Source organism: Triturus cristatus, chromosome 1_2 (assembly GCF_964204655.1).
Source record: "Triturus cristatus chromosome 1_2, aTriCri1.1, whole genome shotgun sequence".
NCBI classification, from domain to species: domain Eukaryota; kingdom Metazoa; phylum Chordata; class Amphibia; order Caudata; family Salamandridae; genus Triturus; species Triturus cristatus.
In genome coordinates this window covers 762,405,274-762,433,113 of record NC_140580.1, presented here as the reverse complement: position 1 = coordinate 762,433,113, position 27,840 = coordinate 762,405,274, and positions in this window count along the sequence as shown.

Below are 27,840 nucleotides of genomic sequence, written 5' to 3'. Positions count from 1 at the left end.
GCCTCACACCTATGGAAATGCATCAATATGAACAGACACACAGGTCTTTTGGATGAACATGTGGGACATACACTGGACACCCCCTTCGCACCACAGATGCTGTAAATCCATTGGACTTGCACACAAGTGAAGGGGGTGAGCCAAACATCCCCTGCTGCACACGGAGAGGCTGCATTTCCCCATTGAGCCTCTTATGGGGATGTCCCACACTATGTCCACCCGTAGCATCCCGTATGTTTCATAGGGAAGTTTTACACACATTGATGCCTTCATCACAATCCACAATCCCATTACAGATGACTGTCACGAAGTGTGACTATCAATTCATGTGAGTCATGCTACATGTCATGTGCCCCATGGTGAGTCGACATGTATGCATAGTGACAAAACCTGCACAGGAGCAGTGCCCACACATTCCAAACAACTACGACACCCAAAATGGCTTGCTGCAATCCTTACCCAAAGGAGACATCTCACCATGTCCGTGCATGTAACGCTGATTCAGCACACGTTGCAATACTCATGAGGAATAGCAGGAGCACAACAATGCCACGAGCAGACAGCATGCGCAACTACCTGGGGATGACAGACACACAAGAAGTCAGGAAAAAGATAGTCATCCGCATGCATGGCCATGTACTCGACATGAATAAGGTTGACACCATGCTAGTTGAAAACTGAGTGTGTCAGCTAAAATGTGTGGAATGACATCATCACTCGAATGACACATCAGAACACACCTCTAAGTCACTTAGCATACAGTCAGCTGGACACACACATTGGAACACATGCCACACAAGGCTCCAAGAGTGCACACTCAGACCCAGGGACTCACCATTATGAGAAGAAGTTGCGTATGAGCTGACTCCGTATTTCCTCCTCCTCCTCCTCCTTGTCCTCCTCACTTGCCTCGTGACCAAGGCCTTTATCCTCCACGGGTGGATGTTCCTGCTCATCGGGATCCAGGATGAGTGGCACAGTTTTCTCCACTGCCATGTTGTGCAGCATGCAGCACACGAGGAAGATTTTGCAGACCTTCACCGGTGCATATGGGAGGGACCCGCCTGTCTTGTGGAGGCACCGGAATTGGCTCTTCAGGAGGCCAAACGTCCTCTCAATCACTCGCCTGGTCTGCCCATGGGCGTTGTTGTAACGGTGATCTGCAGCTGTTCTGGGGTTGCGGAGAGGCGTCACCAGCCATGGCATGTTGGGATAGCCAGAGTCCCCTACATGGAAACATCATGTAAAGAAGTGGGTCAGGAGATGCCGTAACATACAAAGATACCGCTAAATACAGGACAAACAGAGTATACCCACCAACAAGACATGCTCGTTCGTTGTGCAGCCGCAGCATCATTTCTGGCACCCTGCTACGCCTCATGATGTAGGCATCGTGTGCTGACCCTGGAAAACGTGCACAGACATGGGAAATCAGCATGTTAGCAAGACACACCACAAGGGCATTGATGGAGTGATAATGTTTTCAGTTTCGATAGGTTACATCCTGTGCCTGTGGTGGTACCAAGGCCACATGTGTCCCATCAATGGACCCAATTACATGGGGCATCCCTCCCAGGGCATAGAACTCACCCTTGATACCTGTCAACTGCTCAGGAGTTGGAAAATGGATGAAATCGTCCAGGTGCTCCAACATGACTTCTAAAACATCATGCAGGACACGGCTGAACATGGTCTGGGACATGCCACCCACATCAGCTATGGTGAATTGAAAGGTACCGGTGGCAAAAAAATGTAGGGCTGCCATCACCTTCATCTTGGGGGTCAGCGCAGTAGGATACCTGTGTCGCGGTTGGAGGTGTTGTTCAAGCTTTGCGGTCAAGTCCTCAATCAACTGTTGCGAAAAGCGGTAACGTCTTAGGCAGTCACGTTCCCTCATGGCAGCCAAGTCTGGCATTGGTCGGGGGAGAGGCGGTGCCCTGCAGATAATTGGAAGGAAGAACGAAGAGTGAGTACCTAACAACATCAATGTCAATGAACTGAGCACATTCTCAACTGCTAATACACATCAGCGAAATACAGAGTCAGGTCTGTGCTACACATCCAGGACACGTATGGCAGCCAGGTGATACTCCTACGACAAGCCAGCTACACCCGTTGATAGTCACGTTCTACATGACATGGCCCGGAACTAGCTGTGGGCCAGTGTAAGTGGACAGCCAGAGACATCACAGGAGTGACATACATCCACAAATCTGCATTGGAAGGATGTCATCTCATACAGACTGCTGGCGGCAAGCTAGACGCACAGGTCACATGTCATTGGAAATGTACAGATCACACACATAGCAATGAAGGGGTACAGGTGAAACACAAAAACACAGACATGGATACGGCGCAGATATGTCCTCATGTCATAAAATCATCTTTGAAGCATCCAGACACACGTAACGTGTGAATCCACATGTGGCATGGTGTGCGTATATGCGTGCCATGCCCATCTACACACAGACATGTTGGATGCAGCAACAGCAGATGCATTTGACGGAACAACACCAGCAAGCTCATGGGAACACATGACACACACAGGACATGTTCACATCGGGGCACGCTGTTACTTAGATGTCAGGTGTTGGTGTCCCTGTCCCTGGCATCAGGGGACATTTGCGGGTGTTGGTGACTGTGCCATACCAGTGATGCAGTGCGTGACACGGTTGTACTACATGCACACATGTGCATTGTGGGAAGGGGAAGTGTGCCACATACTGCCCCATCACACATGACATGTGTACACAGGTCATCACACATCTATTGTGCTAAAACATGAGGAGACATGTGCCACATCACTGCCTGACACACCTATGCCCTGCACATGTAGGACTGGAATGACTATGACTTGATGTACAGCCGTGCACAAGTCTGACACCTCCATTCCATTTGTGTGCGCCTCCTATCACCTGTGTAAGCTGTGAAGCGCACCGTACACAGGCTCTGAGGGCGTGTGAACGGTCCGTATCATCACACTGTTGTTCCCGCCAGAGTACGGGTGTGTACGACCAGTGTGTACACGTACGTGTACGACCAGTGTGTACATGTACGTGGACTACCAGTGTGTACATGTACGTGGACGCCCTGGTAGTCCACGTACGTGTACGCCCTGGTAGTCCACGTACGTGTACGCCCAGGTAGTCCACGTACGTGTTCACACTGGTCGTACACGTATGTGTACGACCAGTGTGTACACGTACGTGGACTACCAGTGTGTACTCGTACGTGGACTACCAGTGTGTTCACGTACGTGGACGCCCAGTGTGTACTCGTACGTGTACGCCCTGGTAGTCCACGTACGTGTACACACTGTTAGTCCACGTACAAGTACACACTGGTAGTCCACGTACGTGTACACACTGGTTGTACACGTACGTGTACGACCTGTGTGTACACGTACGTGGACTACCAGTGTGTACACGTACGTGGACTACCAGGGCGTACACGTACGAGTACACACTGGGCGTCCACGTACGTGTACACACTGGTAGTCCACGTACGAGTACACACTGGTAGTCCACGTATGTGTACACACTGGTCGTCCACGTACGAGTACACACTGGTAGTCCACAAACGTGTACACACTGGTCGTACACGTACGTGGACTACCAGTGTGTACACGTACGTGGACTACCAGGGCATACACGTACGTGTACGATGAGTGTGTACACGTACGTGGACTACCAGTGTGTTACACGTACGTGGACTACCAGGGCGTACACGTACGAGTACACACTGGTCGTACACGTACGTGGCTAACGCATTACGTAGGGACACATGAGGGACAAGTATTGGGGCCTAAATGCATGCTGGTTGTCATGGATACCGATTTTCAAGTTCAAATTTTCTATCATGTGGCCTGGAGTAGGCAGTTGGCAACTAAATACAATGTTGCAAAGTGGTTGTTGACTTCACATCATGCTCAAATTTTGAACCATGCAAAGGCCCTCACTGGGGTATGTTTAAAGGGATTGGAGGAAACGTAGGATGCAAATGAGACTGACCAATCACTATGTACTCCTGTAAATGAAACAGCCCAGCAAGGCAGATATAAGTCAGCCAGATCCCCATGAGAGGGCACTTGCCTGCACTACCTTACACTCGACACCACTGCTGCTGCTTGTGATTCCTCTGGGAACATGTCAGGGACTGTGGAGAGGGCCCAGCCTTTCAGCCATGAGGAGAATGAGGCATTGCTGGATGTCATCCTCCTACAGTACACCAGCCTGTATGGGAGACCAGGGGAGCAGGTGAGTGCTGACTCCACTAGCTTTGACAGTGCTCCTTTTTTGTGACTGTCACTTCTGGCATTGTGTCCAGGTGTGACAGACATGCAATGGTTTTTAGCGTGGGTCCCGGGGGGGGGGGGGGGGGACGGCTTATGTCTCCCATGCAGAGCATGATGTAGTTCCTGTGTGCACTCCTCACTTGCATTGTGCTTACTGTGACATTCACTGCATAGTGCATGCCAATCCTTATGCCAAATTTTGTCCTATTGTCCTGAGCTGATTCCCTGCCCCCCCCCCCCCCCGGTGTGACAGGTGACTGTACCCACAGATATGTGTGAGTTGAGTGGAGCTGTGCTGAGTGTCCAAATGATGTGTACGCCCCCTGGACATTGATGTGTGTGAATGTTCCTTGTCATGTGGGTGAGTGTCTATGTGGAGTGTTGCACCCCAGCTGCATGGAGGAGGCAACAGCTCCATCCATCTGAGGGGTTTAAGTGTGCCGTGCAGAGTGTCTGACTTGCTGAGCTAGCACCACACCTGTGACACCCCACAGGCAAGTGGCACATGTGCAGAGTGAGGTTTGTATCCGCTGTTGCCAATGGCAGGTGATTGATCTGTGTCTGTGTACTCTGCTGAGGTTGCATCAGTGGCCTGCGGCATGTGACTGCTTGGAGGTGCTGTCCATCAGCCTGGTGTTGCATGTGATGCACAGCGTGTGCCATGATCATGGAGTGTGTTGCACCCCTCATGCCACCTGTGTACTTTCAATGCCATGTCCTGCTTTGGGGCTTCCACATAGGCTAATGTCCCTATGAGAAAGGTGCAATTGGTTGCCAGCATAATATGCCCTGTTCTAAAGATCAAAGATGTTCAAATGTGTGTCTCTGTGAAATGGAGCAGGTGTAGTGATGTTGTCTCACTTTGTCATCCTCACAGGTAACCGCCTACGCCAAGGGGGAGATATGGAAGCAGGCCGTCAGGGCCGTGAGATCTGTGGAGGGTCGCAGTCTGCGCCTTGCCCAGGTGAGGAAACGCTGGCAGGACATCCGGTGCTGGACCCGGAGGATCGCCCGGTGGCAGCTCAAGGACTCACCTCCACACAAGCACGGCGGGGGCCGACGACTGACCCAACAGATGAAGCGTGTCCTGGCGGTGGTCTTCCCTGAGTTGGATAGGCGGTTACAGGAGTTGCAGCAGCAGGAAGGGGGTAGGTACATGTGTGTTTGTTGTGTGTCACCAGCTTTTGGAAGTGCTCAGTTGCCTGGATACACAGCGAGGCTTAATTTGTGCAGTGCATATCATGTTCCCCAAAGTCAAACGGGACTGTTCCTCCTCCCTTCCCCTAAATGACATGTGTTCCCTGGTCTGTGTGTAATCACTATTGCACATGGTCATCTAGGCTGCCAGTTAATCCAAGTGCACATTGCTTTCTGCATCATGTGGGGGGAGGGGGTCTGAGACATGTGTTGTTACCTTGCCTGTGCCCTGTCCTGTACAGTCATTTGGGTGTCCATGTTAGTTGGCACTGATGCTGAGTCTCAACATAGGAGTGTGAGTTTTCAAATAAACAGACTTGCAGCATGCATTAATAATGTAGTGGCCTCAGACATGATGTACATGAGTGGGAGATATGCATAGTGCAGGGACGGTAGCTCAGGTTACAGTCAGATAATTCCAGGACAATGGAGCTGTGTTCCCACTACAGTCCCCTAAGACACCCTTGCCTCTGAATCATGTGTGTCATCCAACACTGTGCCCATTCTCTGTGTGTTCAGCATAGTTTGGCCTCTGTGGCATAGTTCCCTGCCCTCATTTGTATTTCTCTGAAGTGTACTACATGTGCCCATTGTACATGCTGACCCCATTTAGCTTGTGCATCCTCACACTGGGCAGTGCCTGTGTGTCTATGTACAACTATCTGTTGATGGTTGTTGGTCACAAATATGTGTTGGCAGCCTCACGAGGTGATGTGGAGTACATTTAGGAATTCGTGATGCACATTGGAGTAAACCCAGATTAAGAGGTGTCACTTCTTGATCTGTCTCAATCACATTGTCTCAGGTATGGGGGGTTTGTGCGGGCAAGGCATACATGTCCAAACCTTATGTCTCCTTGCCGTGTCTGACCTGTGTGTGATAATTGTCTGGACAGACACTCAACATGCAGTGACCCAGTCAGGTTTTGCTGGGCTAAATGTTTGTGATTTGCAGCATATGTCAAAAATGGCTCATGCTCATCCATTTTTGCCACCAGTGTGTGGTCGAGATGCTATGTAGTTTGGTCTGTGTGTGCTGACATCTGTGTGGACATTCTTGCTTGCCATGAGGGTGTCTCCTCAGTGCAGGTGCTCCTTATCCAGACACATTGTGGGCCCATTAGCTAATGCATTGTCCTGTGTTTGGACATGTGTGCCACTCCACATGACAGGCAGTGGGTCAGATGTGTTGCCAACTGTGTCATCATGGTACGGATGGCCATGTGACAGGTGGCATGATTCAAGTTTTCAGTCAATAAGTATTGTACCTTGGCACTGTCTACACTTGTCAACATGTCTGCATTTTTCCTATGCTTCTTTTTGCTAGTTGGTTGTGAAGGACAATATTGTACCTGCATGACAGATGTCTCCCAGGGAAGTGCAAAAGAAAGTACTTTTACACTTTCCGTGGACACGCAGGCACATTTCACTGAAAGGCACAGTTTGATTACCACTTGTCTTCTGAATATACATATCCACGTTCACACAGTGTGTTTGCATGTGTGTAAGTCCTTGGTTGTTGCTGATACGAACTTACGAGTGTCAAGTCATCCAGACCACCGAGGTGCCATGTATATGTACTTACTTCTACACCATTTATTATTTACAGTGGCTTTTTAGAAATCGGCAGCCAGCTCATACAATGACTGTGTAAAAGTATTTTTGTGTGCACATCATTGTGTGACTTCTGTCATGCAGGCTGATGTGTCTTCTGTTCACAACGTGGCACATTCACACATTCTAAACATGTACATTGTGTAAAGTGTTGTGAGTCCCAAGGGTTTGCAATGTTTTTTTTTTGTGTTTTTTTTTTAAACCTTTATTACAAATTTCAATAGATATACAGGTATGGGCCTACAACCTTCGGGCCGGCCGCTAGTAAACAATAAGGTCATAAACATATAGGTATAAACACAAGCAGCAAGCAGTACAGCTCCCAAGGATCTGAAATATCATTTCCGGCTATAGGCCTTGACATCCCAAATGGCGGTTTCATTTTAAATGAAAAAAGAAACAAACCCACAAGGCGGCAAAAGTCCAGGTGACATTATGCGCTCCCCTAGGGAGGGGCCTACCAAACTACAATGGAAGAAGGGGGGGGAAGGGTAGGGGGCAGAGACAAAACCATCCCGACAACACAGAATCATGGAGATGCGCAGACTAGGGAGACAGGGCCTCAGCAGAGTCACGCGTTAGGGGCGGGGCGCAAATCCCGCCACGTTTGCAATGTTTTTGGCTATGGTTTCCTAAGTACTCGCAGGTCTCAGAGTGTGGGGACACCTTCTGTATTGAGGTGTGTTATTTGGCCTTGGGTGCACCAATACTGTTTCATTCACAGTGAACAAGAGGTGGCATGGATGAATATTCTTGCTGTGCTCAACTGTCCCCAGACACTAGCTTCTCAGTATAATTCGATATCAAATTATTTGCTGTTGTGTCATGATCTCCATTGTTTCCAAGTGTCATGGTGGGTCAACCAACTGGGGAGTGCAGGGTTACATATGTGCGGACTATTCTAGATGTTACTCATGATGCCTTTCCTGATATGCACTGTGACATTTTAATTGTGACTCATGTGTCTGTTGTATACAGGTGACTGATTATTTTCTGTCTCTTCACCTTGCCCACAGCATCATCGGAGGACACCGAGGGAGACACCTGCACGGACGTGGAGGAGGGATCCAACACCGCTGCCACCACTGCTGCGGAGTCTGCGGGAGCAAGTGGCACGGAGGGCGAGGGGAGTCAGGCGGAGGACCTGTCTAGTGACTACACTGACTCAGACGCAGACGGGTCCGATGCTGAACTCCTCGAGGGGGCGGAGGCTGCGACAACATTCCCATCACCGCCCTCCCAGTTGCTCCGGTCCCTTCTGTCCGTGCTAGGCAACACCGTGTCTCCTTCGTGCCAGGCACCGCACCCCCTGCCCCTGTCCCCCCTGCTGCCCTCACTGCAGAGTCTGTGGACATTCTGCGACAGTTGCAGGTTGGGCAGACATCGCTGCCGAATGTTCTCCATGGCCAGAGCCGAATGACGACGCAGATGGTGTCGTACATGGAGGGCATGTCATCAGCAATGTCTGACCAACGGATGTTGCTGAGGTCCATGGACTCTTCACTGACAGCAGCAGTGAGTCTCCTGCAGCGCTTCGTCCCCCCCTACCCCTGCACCATCCACACTTCCCACTCCCATACCTGTCCCAAGCACACACAGACATTCACAAGCACGCACCCCACCAGACACAGGCAGGACACCACCACGTAAGGGCAAGCGCACTCCTCCTGGCACGCACACTCAGGGGGATGAGGGCACACCCACTGGGTCTGGGGCTCACAGGCATACACGCAGCCACAGTCCGAGGCCGCATGGCGCACTAACCAGTCCCTCCAAAGGCACTCCCCTCGGCTCCCCTACCACACCTCCAGAGAAAGAGGCCTACTTGGCTGTGCAGGGCCTCAGCCCCTCTGTCTCTCCAGCCCGCAAACGGGAACGGCACTCCACGGGTAGGGGAGTTGTGCCCCCCCTGTCCCCCCCTCCCCCAGTGGCGCTGCACCCCATCACTCCGACCCCCCCTCCTTTGAGGCTGTGTTGTCTTCGGGTGAAGGGGAGATGCTTGATGACCTGGCAGCAGTGTGCAGCGCAGAGCTGACCTCCACCTTTGGTGCTGCCCCACCCCCTGTGGTGGGGGCGTCCATCCCTGCACCCACCACAGCTACCCTTCCACCTCCCATCCCTGCGGTGCCTGGTCCTTCCCCACATGATGGCCCCCAACAGTCGAGGAACCTGCGGGTTTTAATGTGCAGGCAAGGTAGGGGAGACGCGTGGCCATGTGTCCCCCCCCAAGGACTTCATATCTGGACTGGCCATGTGCCTTTGTTAATAGTGTCGTTAACTACTTTTTATTTAAATGCTGAATAAAGCATTTTATTTTCCGTTTGAACACATTTGCATTTCCGGTATTGATGTGGGTGCTGATGGTCCCGGAGCTGGGGTGGTGGTAATGTGTTATGTGTCAGGAGAAAGTTGTCGTCTGATGCTAATGGGGTGGACCATGGTATCTGCCTGCCATCACAATGTCTCTGCAAGGTATATTTGGTCGTGTGTGCTATTTGTGTTTGGAGACATTGTCCCAAGGACTGTTCCTTCCTCTGTGGCACCTGACATCTAGTGTAGCACTTTTGTAGTGCTGACCTGTGTCTAAATTTCCTTTGTTGGTGACGGATCCCTTCAACTATGGCCATGCCTGCTCAGCAATGTCTCCGGCCGCATCCTCTGTGCCATCCTTGCTAGTCACTGTACTTGTGTATTGATTATGTTGTCATGCCTTAATGGCGACAATCAGCATTTTCCACACTATGCATGTGTGTTATCCCAGCCTAGCACACATTTGGTACTTGTTCTGCAGGGTATTTGAGCACCTGACTGACAATTGTGGGCATTGTATCTGTGGAAAGTCCACCCTATTCCTTCCATGAGAGGCAACATCTTGGTGGCTGTCCCGGCACCTGTACATTCCTATCAGTCTTGAGATGTGCGTGACAGTGTGTGTTCCCTTTGACTCTCTTAGTGTAGTGGGCATTGACATGAGTATACAGTCTTGTGGCATGATCTCTGTGTGTGTATTGTGCTGCATCTGCCAGGGGTGGGTATGCATGTGTCATTTGTCCTCACACCCACATGTGTGGTGTCATGCAGTGGGGGAAGGACATCCATCCTCATGGTAGTGATACTGCTGTCAGTGATGTGTTGTTATGAAACTATCAACATAGTTGAACATTAGGGATGCGTACATACACCCATGGAGTTGTGCTCATCTGATCATGATGTACACACACCCATGACTCTGTCCACTGCTGGGAGTCCTCTGCACCCACCCCTCATATGTCTGTCCACTGCTGGGAGTCCTCTGCATCCACCCCTCACATGTCTCTGTCCACTGCTGGGAGTGATATGCACCCACCCCTCATATGTCTGTCCACTGCTGAGAGTCCTCTGCACCCACCCCTCACATGTCTGTGTCCACTGCTGGGAGTGATATGCACCCACCTCTCATATGTCTGTCTACTGCTGGGAGTCCTCTGCACCCACCCCTCACATGTCTCTGTCCACTGCTGGGAGTCCTCTGCACCCACCCCTCACATGTCTCTGTCCACTGCTGGGAGTCCTCTGCACCCACCCCTCATGTCTCTGTCCACTGCTGGTATTCCTCTGCACCCATCCCTCATGTCTCTGTCCACTGCTGGGAGTCCTCTGCACCCACCCCTCACATGTCTCTGTCCACTGCTGGGAGTGATATGCACCCACCCCTCATATGTCTGTCCACTGCTGGGAGTCCTCTGCACCCACCTCTCATATGTCTGTCCACTGCTGGGAGTCCTCTGCACCCACCCCTCACATGTCTCTGTCCACTGCTGGGAGCCCTCTGCACCCACCCCTCACATGTTTCTGTCCACTGCTGGGAGTCCTCTGCACCCACCCCTCATGTCTCTGTCCACTGCTGGTATTCCTCTGCACCCACCCCTCATGTCTCTGTCCACTGCTGGGAGTCCTCTGCACCCACCCCTCATATGTCTGTCCACTGCTGGGAGTCCTCTGCACCCACCCCTCACATGTCTCTGTCCACTGCTGGGAGTAATATGCACCCACCCCTCATATGTCTGTCCACTACTGGGAGTCCTCTGCACCCACCCCTCACATGTCTATGTCCACTGCTGGGACTCCTTGGCAGACACACACCCACCCGCACCCTTGGTGCTGTACACTGCTGTCCTGGCCATGTACACACCCCAATATACTGGTTATATGCTGCACCAGGCCCTATGCCAACATTCGTGGCGTGTGTACGCCTTGTATCACTAATGTACTGGTGCCCTAGAGGTACGGGTGATGAACCATACCCACGCCCTCAGAGCGTGGGTACGGCCCGTACCACCACTGGAGTGGTGATGTAGGGGTACGCGTGGTACGCGCCGTACCCACGCCCTCAGAGCGTGGGTACGGCCCGTACCACCATTGGAGTGGTGATGTAGGGGTACGCGCTGTACCCACGCCCTCAGAGCGTGGGTACGGCCCGTACCACCATTGGAGTGGTGATGTAGGGGTACGCGTGGTACGCTCCGTACCCACAGCCTCAGAGCGTGGGTACGGCGCGTACCCCTACATCACCACTCCAATGGTGGTACGGCTCGTACCCACGCTCTGAGGGCGTGGTTACGGCGCGTACCACGCGTACCCCTACATCACCACTGCAATGGTGGTACGTGCCGTACCCATGCTCTGAGGGCGTGGGTACGGCGCGTACCCCAACATCGCCACTCCAATGGTGGTACGGGCCGTACCAACGCCCTCAGAGCGTGGGTACGGCCCGTAGCACCATTGGAGTGGTGAAGTAGGTGTACGCGTGGTACGGGCCGTACCCACACTCTGTGGGCGTGGGTACGGCACGTACCCCTACATCACCACTCCAATGGTTGTACGGGCCGTACCCAGGCTCTGAGGGCGTGGGTATGGCGCGTACCATGCGTACCCCTACATTGCCACTCTAATGGTGGTATGGGCCGTACCCACGCTCTGAGGGCGTGGGTACGGCGCGTACCACGCGTACCCCAACATCGCCACTCCAATGGTGGTACGGGCCGTACCCACGCTCTGAGGGCATGGGTACGGCACATACCACGCATACCCCTACATCGCCACTCCAATGGTGGTACGGGCCGTACCCACGCTCTGAGGGCGTGGTTACGGGCCGTACCACCATTGTAGTGGCGACGGGTACGCGTACGCGGGGATTGGTGGACACGCCCCCCTAAGTGACCAGACCCTGGAGGTAATGTTAGGACAGTATATGGTATTGAAAAAATTTGGTGGAGGTTATGTTTCCTGCCCCTCGCCCCCCCTTTGCCCCTGGGTGTTGTGCTCACCTTCTGCAGCGTCTGTGTCGGTTTCTGTGCACCAGGTCGTAGGCTAGGAGGGCCGGGATGACACGTAGGATGGGGTCCATGGCTGTCCGTCACGTCCCGCAGCTCCTTCTTCGCTTCGTCCTCACTTTCCCGGGAGTTTTTAGCTGCCGTAAAAAATGATCCGTGCGGAGTGACGTAGGCACGAATCGTACTTGCTGGTCCGTATAACGCTGCCTGACTCCGTCCGGACATCACGTACGCGATGTCCCGGATCGGAATTGTGGGTATTTTTTAGCCGGTCGGTGTTTTGTACAACTCGTACGGAAATGGTATTTCTGTACGATTCGTACTTGCGGGTTTGTAAGGTGGTTTTCCCGGGTACGAGTCGGACGGAGAATTCGCTCCGTACGACGATTCGTACCCGGGTTTTACAGGATCGGAATCGGCACCATAGTGTATAATACAACAAAAATAACCATAGATGTACATTGACACATGACAACACACAAATATTAACACTTAGAAGGGCAGAATAAATTTGCCTATCAAAGATTCCTACATGGAAAATATTACATTTAAAAAGCCAACATGACAGGGTCACATTAACAATTCGCCATTGAAGATAGAGAAACAGAATTAGTGACAAGACATATAAAGTTCACAAGAATAGTGTTCATGGTATGATACCATAGGAGGGAGAGTGAACAAGTTGAGGACACAGCAGATAGAACAGGCTTGTAAACGAGTTGTAGAAAAAATAAATAAAAAAGATAGCAAAAGTGGAACACCAAACCCTGTGTAGGGAAGTCTTAATTCAACCGAAAAGTATATCCATCCAAAATCTGAAAAAAGGTTGTGCCCAAAAGTTGTAAGGTTACTAGGACAACATACCTTTGCAAGTCAGTCTGATCATCTATAGTAGTAGATCTTTAAAACGTTAGAAGAAAGTAAGGAACTGTATCTTATATGACAACTGTTCCCTCCTGGATCCAGGGACAGTTAGAAGTGCAAAGGCTCCTGTGCCTGTAAAGAAAGATAGCACGCAATGAGGAAAAATAGGCCTCATGCTAAAACCACGCTCTCGAGCAAAAATGCTAACAAATATTAAGCAAACGCTATAAGAGAGTATTTCGCGAAACTACTGCAAAAGTTTAGGTACTATTTCTTTGCAGTAAAATGTTTTGATGTATGCTAGCATTTTCCAAAAATATTCATAATGGAAAATCAGTGTTACCAGTTTCAATAAGATTATGGGAAACATAAAAATAAACAAGCATTGGCAAAGCCAGTAGGTCCGAAATTGGTGGTCAGCATTTTGGGTTTGCCAATATGTGCCTTGTTTTGGCATGCTTTTTGTAAAACCTTATTGGTGTGGGAGCTGCTGAGCCCTCACCATTATAACAAACATTGGCAAAAGCAAAACTTGTTTATGGTCTCAAAAAGCACACATTGCCAGAAAGGGTCATTGTTAACGCCAGACGTAATTAAGGACCAATTTATTTATGAAAGTCTCAAAAGTGTACCCATGGTATATGTCCTCGCATTAAGTGCAGAATTACGGGTTTCGAGAATTTACAAGTATTTACAGAAGTAGGCCAAGAAATAGTATCTGTCAGCTGCATTTAAGCATGAGCAAATATGCATGTGTAGATTTGCTCATGCAAAAATCTGTTGCATGTTTGCTAGTTCACTTTCCCTTCACTTTTTCCCCAGCCCTAGAAGTAGTTTGACGTCTGCCATTGTCTGGAGTACATTTTTAACCTTTCTCAGTATGGGAAAAGATTAGAGAAGAGTTGGCGAAACCCTTAAAAATACAAGTTAGTAGGTTTTCATAGACTCAAAAGGGCATTCTAACCCTGGAACTATTGATTGCCACTAACTTCAACCCCAGTATGTAGATCTGCAGAAACGTGACAAAGTATGGGAATTGTTAGTATTCAATCCCTACTATGGTATGAGCCCTGGCATAATCAGAAAACCTATGTCAGAGCTCTTATATAATGAAATTGCTGCCATAATTTGTCATCGCATGATATGGCAGAAAAGGGACAAGTGGATTTTGTTACAGGACAAGTAGATTTATGAAGCAACTTGCCCCATGGACAAGTAGATATGTTATCAAATTCCACACCCCTGGATATATATATATTCACTGAAAAAACCATAGGTTTCAGGCATGCTATAGTTAGAAATTAGCATTTAAAAAACCTTAAAAATTCACTGTAAAAACCATAGGTTTCAGGGGCGTTATTGTTAGTTGGACATTTCACTCGTACAAAGCCATTGAAATTCCCCCGTTATAGTTAGTTCAGCTAACTATAACTCACGCGCCCGAAATGCACTGCTGATGACGTCACATATTACATCACTCATGACATGGTCAATGACATCACTCATGACATCAATGATGACATCTGAAATTACATCACTGATGACACAATCCAGTGAATGTGTGTTTTGTCTGAAAATTAAATATGTTTTATATATGTGTATCTCAAGGTCGCTGGAAAAATAAATGGGTACATAAGTGTCAAAATGGATGTTTTTTGTGTGACAAATTGATTGTATAACTGACTGATTAAGTGTATCTTAGTGAATACACGGGTTAGTGAGTAATGTTTAAATATATAAATATCTGTATCAGTCTCTCACTTTGTGTATAAATGGCTGCATGGTTTGGTGAGTAGCTACATGAGTGTCTATATAGGTTATTAGTTGTTTTTTTGAGTATGAGTATAAGTGTCCAAGTGTCTGTATGGGTCGGTGGGGGGTATTACGTAGTGCATAGATGCATGAGTGAGTGACTCACTGTTTGTATGTGTTGAAGACAGCATGTGTGCAGGACTATATGGGTGGATGAGTGTGTGTATGGGTGTGTTAGTGAGCGAATAACTGTCTCAATAGTGTCTTTATGAGTAACTACATATGTTTTAAACTAGTATATGTGAGTATTGGTGTATATAAGTGAGTATATGTGAGAGAGTAAGAGACTGGAAATGTTCCTGTATAAATTAGTATGTGTTTCTATAAGTGATTGCTTAAGAGAGTAAGTATGTGTGAGTTTCTGTAGCAGTGAGTGTGGTGGTGTGTGTATAACTGTATATGCAATTTAATGGACATTTGATACTTTGTTTGCATGTGTGACTATGTGTGTGAGTAACTCTATGGATGAGTGTCAGTGTGTAACAGGATGTATAGGTGTATGAGTACATATGATGAGTGAGTACATGTATGAGTGACTGTATGGGACTGTTGGTGAATGAGTGGATGTGTGTGTATATCTTGAAATTACTGAATAGGTGTGTTGTAAGTGGTATTGGTATGTCCATTGTTTGAAAATGTTAGTTTCTATTTTTGAGTCTGTGTATCAAAGGTAATATTAGGGTGAGAGGAGGTCTGCCACTCTATCACAAGGATGATGTCATCAGGGATGTCATCAGTGATGTCACTGACCATGTCATGAGTGATGTAATATGTGAAGTCATCAGCAGTGCATTGCGGGCGCGCGAGTTATAGTTAGCTGAACTAACTATAACGGGGGAATTTCAATGATTTTGTACGAATGAAATGTCCAACTAACTATAACGCCCCTGAAACCTATGGTTTTTTCTGTGAATTTCTAAGGTTTTTTAAATGCTAATTTCCAACTATAACGTGCCTGAAACCTATGTTTTTTTCAGTGAATTTCAAAGTTTTTTAAAATGCTAATTTGTAACTATAACGTGCCTGAAACCTATGATTTTTTCAGTTAATTTCAAAGGTTTTTTAAATGCTAGTTTCTAACTTTGCCTACAGAGGTATGACATGTGAAGAAAGAAGAAAAAACACACAGAAAGAAGAAAAATAAATGCAGAAAGAAGCAACAGAAGTCCTCAAAGACGAAGAAAAGTGCAGGAAGAAGGAAGACGTGCAGAAAGAACAAACAGAGTAGCAGAAAGAGGCCTTGTTGCAAAATCATCCTGTACCCTCAACTTTTTCAGATGGGTACTGTGAGGAATAAAAAAGGTAGATTTCCCGTATATAAGGAGTATCGGACCTATATTACGTTAGCATGATGCATCTATGCGTACATTCCCTGTTTGATATATATGCTTTTGCTTGGAGGAAACTCGTTTATTTCCTCCCTGTATATCTATTGCTAAAAGAGTAGGTCGAGAACCATACAGACGCCATCTTCTGAACATGTGCTCGAGCATGGGCCGTGATCACGCGTTGATCACGTGCAGTTGTCAGGCCCCAGTTCATTTGAGTTACTGGTAGCAGCTGAAGGTAGGCTGTTTACTCGACTGTTCTAAGGCTCAAGGTCGCATCTGCCTTTGGGGGCGATAAGCGCATTCCTGGAGGCGCTGTGTCTACACTCCCAGGCACCAAGACGGAAGGGAGTCACCCCTCCTGACCTCATCAGTAATAGATAGTCAAGCCTTTGTACTGGTCGGATGCGTGCCATATATGGTCCTTTCCTGGAGCTCGAGGGCCAACTGGTGTTTTTCCTTTTACAGTGATTGTATGTATTGAACCGAAAAGTATATAACCTCATGTTTGAATACGAGCCAACAGTCTCCTCGGCGCACCTGATGGGTGAGGTTCGGAGAGGCTCCTCTATAGAGTATGTGGGACTATTGGTAGGTATAGTCCTTTAGTTTATTTTTTGGTACATCAGTTGGCGACTCCGCCGGGACTCCGTGACTGGGTCGTCCTCCCCGTAAACGGGTGGTAAGGACAAGGGGTAATTCTGGTCGAGCGGGTGGACGGAAAAAAGGATCCTTTGAAATGTAGCCATCTTTGGTATGAACTTACTCCGATCTCACAATCAGAGTATCCCCAGCTGCTAGTGACCCTTCACCGGAGTCCTACGGGCGTAACCCAGGAGCTGACCGTGTTGGTCTACAGGAGTTGCCAGTGGAAAACATGCCATTGTACCTGTGTGCACCAGGTGAGTGGAATTGTTTTGATGTTCTTGGCATGCACTGTTGAGCAGTGTTTTTTGAAGCAGTTAACTGTGTAAGTATTTGGTGGTCAGTATACCACAGAGAATCTTGGGGGTCTGACGGGGAAGCATTGTGGTGGCTGCACGTATAGATGCTCCACGGACCTTTTGTGAATAATAGAGACGCCGATCGGACGCCCGGTGTGGCACGCGTGGTGTGCACCCGGCCGGACTGCTCTCGGAAAAGCCTGTGGCTGTACCTGGTAGCCTTTGGAATACATCTGAAGCGGTGCTAATGAAGCGGGCTTAGTCAGAATAGTCCCAAGAGTGAACCAGGAAGGCGGCAGGATGGTCTGTAGGTCGGTCTGTGGTTATACCTGTCTGACGGTCTCTTGGTAGTCTTTAGACTGCTTGATTTTGATTTTGGTATCTGTCGGTCTTGGAATCTGAATTTGATTGATACTCCACGAACAGAAGTCGACGGGCTCTGTTCTTTGTTTGAATATCTTTGTATGTATATATATATTATTGTCTTGTGTATGTTTGAATGAGCGTGAGGTGGTATGTTTTGTGAATGTTTGAACATGGCCATGTTGGGAAGTTTATTTTTATGATCGAATGAGGAACGCGTGACGACAATCACCATGCCGTGTTTTAGTAAATTGAGTTGTTTTGGATGTTGTTGCCGCCCTAATGATACGCGTTTGGCTGAAAGTCAACCTGCCCCGCCTGAGGGCAGCCCAAGTTATGATGTTTATGTAAAGCATGGTATTACACCTCTCTTGTTTAATACACTATGGCATAAATATACTAATGATAATGTGGAATTGCAATGGCCTTTAACCGGGTCTTTTGATGAAAAAAAGATAAATTTCCTGCAGGATCGATTATTTTCTAAACGAAGTCGACAGTCAATGTTTGACTCCCTAAACCTGTGGCAGAAGGAAGCAAAGCGAAGACGTATGCGGGAGGAGAAAGTATATAGGATGAAAGGAAATCAGACGATTACACAGAAAGCTATAGCTTATGATAAAGCACAAACTGAACAAAGGATTGATTGTGCAGATAGACAATTTAGATTGCAAGTGGATAAGACTTATGTGGCTAGGACTGAAGCAGAAGATGAGATAGAGGATTTATTAGATACTCATCCACCTCCATCTTATGCTCCGCAGCGTAAATATCCCGTTGTCCCCCAGACTCTAGTACAGGCCCCTTCAGCTTCCGCCCCTGTTGTTTCCTCTTCCCTTTCCTCTCCGGGAACATCCTCTGTTTTGTCTCCCTCAGTGTCTGAGGCGGCTACCTTATGGCCTGCTACACTGCCGTCTTCCATTCTGTCCACAGCTTTTTTGTCTCCCCCCACCACTGTGTGGGCTTCCCTTTCTGCGAGCACGACCCCATCTCCAGCTGTTTCGACTCCATTTCGTGCTCCGGGGGATTTCGACGCACGGAAGCTGTTTACCCGTTCGGCTGTAGGACCGAAACAGATGATTGAGAATCAGTCATCCCAGTGGATGCGCCAGCCTATTTACACTCTAACTGATATATGGAACACGCTTCGAGACTATGACACTGTTATGCAGCAACATGCCTTGAAACACATGGCTGCACGTATTATTACTCTCTGGGAACAGTGTTTTCCAGGAGGGATGGCCCCCCAAGTGATGTATGACATCCGGGACAGGGCTCATAAGTCTGAACTTAGCCCAGATGAAGTGTATAGAAATGTGGAGGTTTTATTAAATTATCGAGAACGGATGCATCAGAAGTGTCCCTCGTGGGACACTCAGCATCCCATGCGAGAAGTTCATCCTATCCTTTATCCTGAAATACCGGAACTAAAGGATGACCATGGCATGGTGACTAGACCTCGTGTAGAGGCCCGAGTGCAGGAGCAATGGGTTTACACCCCCTGGAAGAGGAGTGAAGTCCTCTCGCTAAAATCACAATTACCCGACCCCCGTAAGAATCCCACGGCTTATTATAAAGAATTCACAGAAGCGGCCTCTTCGGCCGTCATGACCTTAGCTGACATAGAGCTATTTTTTGCATTATTAGTTCCCATTGACGTATGGCGTCAGGTGCATGATCAGGACCAGGCTCAAGAATTAGGCGGAACATGGGAGCAGATAAAAGATTGGGCCAAGGATCGTAAGCCTGGAGATAAGCCGAAACTTGAATTATTGGCATTACCTGGCCGTATTATCACTTACATGCATTCCTTAATTCCGCCTCGTAAAGTGGATTGGGACAAATTGACCACATGTAAACAGAAGAAAGATGAGTGTTTCTGATTTTTTCACTAGATTTGAGGGCGTATTTATTGATTTTAGTGGACAGGATTTATCGTTGGAAGGCGTTATACGATTATTTGTTAATCGTTTTGTGACCAATTTGTTACCAGAAGTCTCTGCACGGCTACAAGCTGCTGAAAGTACCTGGACCACTTCCACGCCCTCGGTAATATTGAGTATGGCCCAATATTACAAACATAGAGAAAATGAGAGTAAGGATAAGACGGAAAAGAGAATGAAGGATCTTAAAACACGGGTGTTATTGCAACAAGTTGTTCAAGGACGAGGCAGAGAGAGAGAGGCGGTAGAGGGTTCGTCCCGAGGGGGGCGGGAACTGGACGAGGCAGAGGGCCGGCTGTCGTTTTAGGAATAAATCAGTGTGCTTATTGTAAGGAGGAAGGGCATTGGCGATTTCAGTGTCCGTTGTTGCAGACCCAGAACGGGGCTATGAGAAGTAGAGGAAGAGGTCGGGGAAGTGCGGATCGCAGTGATATGCGACGAGAGGAGGCGACGCAAGATGGACAAGAAAATAATTTTTGGGATAATCCAAGAGGTAGGCAGTATTATAATGAGGAGTGTGTAATGGACGCGACCGAAGGGTATGCTTATACATAGGATAGCCATGGACAGAGTGAGGGCCAGGTGTCAGTACCTGTTGATCAGCAAGGGCCTTATGTAGAGGCGCATTTGATGGGGACATCTGAAAAGTTTTTAGTTGATACGGGTGCAATGAATAGTTCCATTTCTTGTTCCCTTGTCCCAGGGGCTGCTCTGTCCGGGCACAATAATGTTTCGGTGGAAATTCCGGTGGTGAGCCCCATCTCCACACCTATTCCTTTTACAATTGGTCCTATTACGATAGACTCCCCGTTTCTTTTGACTTCCCAATGTGACGAAAATTTGTTGGGCTTGGATTTGTTGAAGAAATTACATGCTAAGATTCATTGTTCACCTGATGGTGTTTACTTGGCTTTTAATTCTCTTGGGAAGCACACTTTGCAGTGTTTCACTAAAAATGAACCCCTCCCTCCTGAGTTTGCTGCTATTCCAACAACATTGTGGGCCACTGGTGACACAGATGTAGGATTATTAAAGATTCCGCCCGTTTCTATTACTTTGAAGCAAAATGCTCGGCTTCATCGTATACCTCAGTACAAAATTTCTCCGGCTGGCGAGAAGGCTTTTCTCTCCATCATACAAGATTTGGTAAAAAGGGGTGTGGTGGAAGAGACAGCTGCTAATGTGTGCAAAAGCCCTATTTTGCCTATCTTAAAGAAAGCCCCTGTTGGAATCGATCCTGACTTTGCTGATACCTATCGTTTTGTGATTAATTTGCGTGAAATTAATAAAATAGTGGTGCCTCAATACCCAGTGGTTTCAGACATCACTACTATTCTCACTATGATTCCTCCTACTGCTAGATATTTCTCTGTGATTGATTTCTTTAGCATTCCGATTCATCCTGATAGCCGCCATATTTTTGGCTTCTCATTATCTGGCCGCAGCTTCCAGTTCTGCCGCGCTACCCAGGGGTACACAGAGAGTCCTAGTATTTATAGTCAAGCTTTGAAAACATTGTTGGATGATTTGGTCTTGCCCCCTGGTAATGTACTGTTGCAATACGTAGATGATTTGTTAGTGGCCTCTGATACCGAAAAAGGTTGTAAGAAGGCCACTGTACAATTATTGTCTCATTTGGCTGCTAATGGCAATAAAGTATCCCTTTCTAAATTTCAATATTGTCGACAGGAGGTTACCTATCTCGGTCATCTACTGTCGAAGGAGGGGAGGAGACTAACCCCTGAGCGTGTGACTACCATTATTAATATGTCTGTACCTCGTACTCAGCGTGATGTTCGTGCATTTCTCGGCATCACTTCTTACTGTCGCCAATGGATCCATAATTTTTCCCTTCTTACTAAACCCCTTCTGTACTTAACCACTAAAGATGTGCATGAACCTTTACCCTGGACTGATGCTTGTCAAGATGCTTTTGACTCTTTGAAATCTGCGCTTTGTTCTGCACCTGTTCTTGGTACTCCTGACTACCGAAAACCTTTTGTGCTTTACGTACATGAGGTGGACGGTTGCTCGCTTTCTGTGTTAACACAAGGATTTGGTGGTAAGCAGAGACCTTGTGCTTATTTCTCGGCGGTGTTGGATAACGTCGCCAGAGCACTCCCTAGCTGTTTAAGAGCTACTGCTGCGGTTGCGGTGGCTATTCGACAGTCGGAAGGGCTCGTTCTGAACACTGGCCTCACAGTGATGGCACCGCACACTGTGGATACGTTATTGAACAAAACAAAGACCCAGCACCTTACGATTGCGTGTCGGATACGAATTGACTTTGTTTGCTCCACACATTACGATTAAACGATGTGCCACTCTGAACCCTGCTATGTTACTACCCCTCCCTTCGAATGAAAAGAACAATGATGTACATGATTGTATATTTCGGACTGAGGAAGAAACGAAGGGACAGGTAGACCTGACTGACACTCCTCTATCTGACCCTCAATGGGAGTTGTACGTCGATGGCTCTTGTTTCAAGTTACCAGATGGCACGACAACTGCTGCATATGCGATAACTACTCTTCACACTATAGTTGAGGCTTCTCGAGTACCCTATCAGTCAGCACAGGCGGCTGAATTAGTGGCATTGTTTCGGGCCTGTGAGTTAAGTGAAGGACTGAGAGTAAATATTCACACTGACAGCCAGTACGCCTTTGGCGTGGCTCATAGTTTTGGCCGACTTTGGGCAGAAAGAGGTTTTCTTACTTCTCATGGTCAGCGAATACAGCATGGCCCCTTGATTTTGCAATTCCTGACAGCATTGACGTTACCAGAAATAGTGGCTGTAGTCAAATGTAGTGCACACAAGGCAGTGGTTGATGCAGTGGGGGAGGGTAATGCCTTTGCCGATCAAGTAGCTAAGGAAACTGCGAAATCCAAATTGACCTCAATGTTTGTGACTAGCTCTGCTAGGTGGGTGGCTGAAACAGAGATGTTTGATAATACCATGAAGAGTGTCCGAGAAATACAGAAAAAAGCCACCCCTATTGAACTGGCTCACTGGAAAGAGCGAATTGGGAGATTAGATGCAGATGGTTGTTGGACTGATCTGACAGAAAAGCAGCGGTGGCTGTTGCCTAATGCATTAGTGAATGCAGTGGTGACAATGGCACATGGTTCAGCTCATATTGGGGTGAAAGGTATTTGTGCATTATTAGATCCTGTATGGTACAATCCCAATATTTCTAGGACCGCTGCTCATTTGGTACAATATTGCATGGTTTGCTTACGACATAATCCAGGGGGCAGGGAGCCTCTTCTGAGTGGAAACTCTGCACCACCATCTTTGCCTTTTGAGGTGCTTCAAATGGATTATATCCAGCTGGAGCGCGTTAACAATTTGAAGTATGTCCTGGTCGTGGTATGCGCTTTCAGTAAATGGGTGGAAGCCTACCCGACAAAAGAAAACACTGCTTTGGCAACGGCAAAGGTGTTGGTAAAGGAGTATTTCCCTCGCTACGGATTGCCTCGTGTGATCTGGAGTGACAACGGAAGACATTTTAATGCAGAACTCATCACACATATGTGTAATGGACTACAGATTAAACAGAAATTCCATGCGGCTCGACACCCCCAGTCCGCTGGGTTGGTCGAGAAGTATAACGGGATATTAAAGCTCAAATTAGCTAAAATTCAAGAAAGTACTGGATTGAAGTGGCCAGCTGCTCTGCCGCTGGCATTAATGTCAATACGAGTTACCCCACATTCTCGTTCTGGTTTGTCTCCGTATGAGGTCATTTTTGGGCGCCCTGCTAATGTGTGGGGCGTCCCGAGACCCCGAACGTTTAGTGATATAGAGTATACTATGCTGACAGACTATTTGTATGCTTTGACTAAAGATCTTCGTTCCATTCATCAACAGGTCTCAGCAGTTTTGCAGCCCCTGCCGGAGGGTCCGGGACATCGCTTGGAACCAGGACAGTGGGTTCTGGTCCATAATTATCAGCGAAAATCCAGTTTGGATCCTCGATGGTCTGAACAGTTTCAAGTCTTGTTGGCCACGCGGACGGCGGTAAAAGTGAACGGCAAGTGACACTGGATTCATGTGTCACATCTGAAAAAATTACCCCTCCCGCTTCCATATGATCAGCGAATCCAGGACGGGGTTCTGACTCAGGAAAGTGAGCGAGTTCCTCGATTCATCCCTTTTTCTGATGCTCAGGTAATTGGAGAAGGGCAAGGAGAAGGTGCACCGGGCTCGGAAGGGGCTCTGTCATCAGCACAATTGATCGCCCCAGATTCTGTTGTTCCTACAGCAAACCCGGAGGCTCGCAGTACCCCTGTTTCACCGGATTCGTCATCCTCTGTTTTGTTCTCTGATCAAGAAGTGCCTTGCCATACTCTATACAACCTGCGGCCCAGAAAACAACACGGTACACCAGGTGAACATGATAGGAGATAGGGAGAGACTTGAGTGATAGGGTACAGACCTGTGCTATGAATGTCTGTTAGATACGCTTCTGGTGTAGTGAGCGAGACACTGGACTGAACGCGCTGAGAGCCTTGAACATTTGTTTGCTCTGTTCAGAAAGGAAGACTGAATTTCATATTCAAAGGGGCCCAGGTTGTGTTCTCTTCAAGGGTTGTGTGAGAACATAACTCCAACGTGAGAAGTTTGTTTTGGTATTATCTGTGATGAACGATAGGAGCCTGCCTGTGAGGCTCTGAACAGACACAGGAAAGAAGTACCCTCTGGCAGGTTGGACTGCATTGCCCTAGTTTATTGTCGGACTTTTAGTTAGCATGTATCCCTTTGCTCGTTTTGTTCCTGAAGAGGAACGTCCTTTTGTACCATGCTATTTTCCTACATCTATGCCTGTTTTTTCTAGTTGGACCAATCGTGTTAAAATTGCATTTATAGCTACTATAGCAATATTGCTAATTATATTACTGGGAGTATTCATATATCTAGAATTTCGCCACCCTATGCATACTGTTTTAGGAACAACTACCCCACCTCCGGAACATGTGTTTCATACTTTAGCTCCTCATAAGGAAAGGCATCGTCAGACCTATGTGAAAAACGCATTCATTGAAATGCTTCATCAAGCACACAGTGCCACCAATACTACGAATTGTTGGGTTTGTGGTCTTTTACTATCTGTTATGCACAAGCACGATTTATTTATATCTCTACCTTTGTCTCATCTCGGAAGTTGCGAGGCTTGGTTCAAATTGCTTTCTATGATGTATATGCATTACACTGTGGATGCTCGAAGGTTTTCAGAGAGAGATTATGAAACGATTTTAGCTTATATTGAGGTTCATCAAGGATTCAACCCCGATGGGAATAATGGAGAGGGAACCTTAGATCCGAATGCCTGTATGAATATGTATAGAACTTAATACCACTTGGTTGAAAAATGAGATTTTGGACTTTGTTGAATTCAATTTCCCTCAATATTATCGACACTTTCAGGACCGTAATGTTACTGAAGATAGGGCTATTCCAGTGCCTGTATTAAACAGCACCTCTACGTTTTGTGTTCAAGGAGCAGGGTACATATCAGTAGGGAAAAGCCGATGTAATTACACTTATCAGTTGCGTACCTTTAGCAGCCCTCCGTTGTTAACCCCTCCTAATGTATATTTTGTCTGTGGAGAAAGTGCCTATACTTGGCTTCCACAAGGTTGGAATGGACGTTGCTACCTGCCCTTCCTGTACCCTCCAGTATATATTGCCCCTTCTGATTATCACAAGGACCACTGACTAGATAAACGTAGCGTGCTTATTAGAAGAAATAAAAGAGTGATAGATATCACTGATATAGATCAGACCGATACTCCACTGCAGCATTTCACCGACATTATGAAGGGAGTGTTACCCTTTTGGGGGCCTATGATTACTAGCCAAGAAGTACGACGTTTGTCTAGAGTAGTTGAAGGGGTAATTAACACTACTACAGGAATACTGACCAATATAACAGTAGAGCTACAGGCGACCAGACTCGTTTCGCTTCAAAACCGTATGGTTTTGGACATTTTCATGGCAGATCGAGGAGGAGCATGCCGTGTGATCGGCAGCTCTTGCTGTGTTTATATTCCTGACTCCGCCCCCTCCGTTCATTTGGCTATACAGAAGCTACATCGTTTAGCTTCCGAGATACATGTAGAAACTGGTACGTGGTCTCTCTCTGGTTGGTTCTGGGGTATGCGGTCTCCTTGGGGATGGAAAATTTTGATGGTGCTGGCATGTATAGCCGGTATCATATTCACGTGTTGTGTTTGTGTACAATGTGGACCTGCATGTTGCTCTTATTGCGTGACAAAACTCACTTCCTCTGTGTCTGGTCCATCCCCAACAGCGGTAAAAGCTCAGCTAGTTCAGCAGGAGCTCAAAGACCTAATACCGATTCATGAGGGAATATTTGAAGATTGAACTGTTTTAGTTAGCTACATCATGCTAAAAGGGACGTTCTGAGGGATAAAAAGGTAGATTTCCCATATATAAGGAGTATCGGACCTATATTATGTTAGCATGATGCATCTATGCGTACATTCCCTGTTTGATATATATGCTTTTGCTTGGAGGAAACTCGTTTATTTCCTCCCTGTATATCTATTGCTAAAAGAGTAGGCCAAGAACCATACAGACGCCATCTTCTGAACATATGCTCGAGCACGGGCCGTGATCACGCGTTGATCATGTGCAGTTGTCAGTGCCCAGTTCATTTGAGTTACTGGTAGCAGCTGAAGGTAGGCTGTTTACTCAACTGTTCTAAGACTCAAGGTTGCATCTGCCTTTGGAAGCGATGAGCGCATTCCTGGAGGCGCCGTGTCTACACTCCCAGGCACCAAGACGAAAGGGAGTCACCCCTCCTGACCTCATCAGTAATAGATAGTCAAGCCTTTGTACTGGTCGGATGTGTGCCATATATGGTCCTTTCCTGGAGCTCGAGGGCCAACTGGTGTTTTTCCTTTCACAGTGATTGTATGTATTGAACCGAAAAGTATATAACCTCATGTTTGAATACGAGCCAACAGTCTCCTCGGCGCACCTGATGGGTGAGGTTCGGAGAGGTTCCTCTATAGAGTATTTTGTTTAATAAACGATTGAACCTTCTTCACTGCCAACTGACTGATTATTTGGTAAGGGTGTTGGGACTATTGGTAGGTATAGTCCTTTAGTTTATTTTTATGGTACATCAGTAACTGACTCTGACTAACCAGTCCTAGAGCCAGTGCTATGCTAAAAGATACTTAGAATACAGTTAAAACACCTGCATACACTAGGGAACACTATGCATTGGGGTACCCCTGTGATTACCATGGCGTACTCTGTAAGACCCTAGTACATAATAGGGCAGGGGGTTAAAACTACCTCTAAGTCAGAGGTGCAGAAACATGCTACTTTAACTAGTAGTGGCGTTTGCAGAGTGGTGGAGAAAAGGTGCTGGGCGTCCAACCAACGCTCAGGAATTCCGCTGCGTAGGCCTTACAGGAGGTACCAGGAGGGATTCTTGGCCCCCAAACTCCCGCAGGACTAAATTGGACTTCATCTCCCATCCCGTAGTCTTCCACAAGGCAAGTTTGCAGAGTGGTAGAGAAAGGGGGCCATGGCCTCGAAAGATGTCTTAGCAATCCCACTCTGTAGGACTTACTGGACGTAACAAGAGGGGTAGTTGGCCTCCAAGGAGATCCTTGGAGGCCAACTTCCCAAACTATTACCTCCAGTCAGTCCCACACAGCAGCATTGGTAAGTACTCGTACCAGGACATGCGCACTTTGCCCACCACTCTACAAACGCCCTCCCTGGCACGCTCTTGGATGGGGATTGAAGTCCCCTTCACTGCTGGGGGTCCTTTAGGGGCCAACTAGCCTACCTTTTACCTCCAGTAAGCCCCAAGCAGTGGGATTGGTGAGAGGTAGACAAAGGCCATGTCCCCTTTCTCCACCACTCTGCAAACGCACCCCGTGGCGCGTTATAAGTTTGGGGATTAAGTCCCCTTGAATCCTAAGGGTCCCTTGGGGCCAACTAGCCTACCAGGTACCTCCAGTAAGTGTCACAGACCTGCGTTGCAGAGAGGTGTAAAAAGGGGCGTGGCCTGGACCACCTCTGCAACGCAGGCCTGTGGCGCTTACTGGAGGTACCTGGTGGGCTACTTGGCCCCCAGGGGCCCACAGGATTGAAGGGGAATTAATTCCCCAACTTAAAACG